We start from the raw sequence: 1,155 nt of genomic DNA on the forward strand, positions 1-1,155 counted from the left end.
AAATCCGCGAACGTAATCGCGAAATCCGCGAACATAATCGCGAATTCCGCGAACATAATCGCGAAATCCGCGAACATAATCGCGAAATCCGCGAACATAATGGCGAAATCCGCGAACATAATTGCGAAATCCGCGAACATAATCGCCAAATCCGCGAACGTAATCGCGAAATCCGCGAACGTAATCGCGAAATCCGCGAACGTAATCGCGAAATCCGCGAACGTAATCGCGAAATCCGCGAACGTAATCGCGAAATCCGCGAACGTAATCGCGAAATCCGCGAACGTAATCGCGAAATCCGCGAACGTAATCGCGAAATCCGCGAACGTAATCGCGAAATCCGCGAACGTAATCGCGAAATCCGCGAACGTAATCGCGAAATCCGCGAACGTAATCGCGAAATCCGCGAACGTAATCGCGAAATCCGCGAACGTAATCGCGAAATCCGCGAACATAATCGCGAAATCCGCGAGCATAATCGCGAAATCCGCGAACATAATCGCCAAATCCGCGACCATAATCGCGAAATCCGCGAACATAATCGCGAAATCCGCGAACATAATCGCCAAATCCGCGAACAAAATCGCGAAATCCGCGAACATGATCGCGAAATCCGCGAACATAATCGGCAAATCCGCGAACATAATCTCCAAATCCGCGAACATAATCGCCAAATCCGCGAACATAATCGCCAAATCGCCAAATCAAATTCTGATTTATAGAGGTACCTAATTTTAAAGTTAAAAAACGCGTCCCGAATTTTTTCTGGGACAAAAACGGAAATTCGGGACATTTAATTTGCATTTAATTTGGATGTTTGTTGGTTCCGCTATAACTCGCAATTGCCTGCTCCGATTTTGATGACATTTGATAAACTTCTGAATGACCTCAATGCACGTCGCTGATTGAAATTTGGGTCGTCTTGGCCTGAGCTTGAAGTTTTCCCAATAGATGATTCATCAATCCTTCGTCATAAAACCTTGCACACAAGACCCTACCTCCATGTATAAATCTATTGTTTTAAAAATTTAAAAAAAGGTGGAAGTTAATTCTTGAAATCTTTTCAGGGGTTGTAAATAAAACGTGTTCTTTGTCCTTCTTTTAATTACGTAAGACGTATAGGTTATAGTTAGGCTTGCCAAATATCCAAAATCT

Source organism: Diaphorina citri, unplaced genomic scaffold (assembly GCF_000475195.1).
Source record: "Diaphorina citri unplaced genomic scaffold, Diaci psyllid genome assembly version 1.1 scaffold2111, whole genome shotgun sequence".
NCBI lineage: Eukaryota > Metazoa > Arthropoda > Insecta > Hemiptera > Psyllidae > Diaphorina > Diaphorina citri.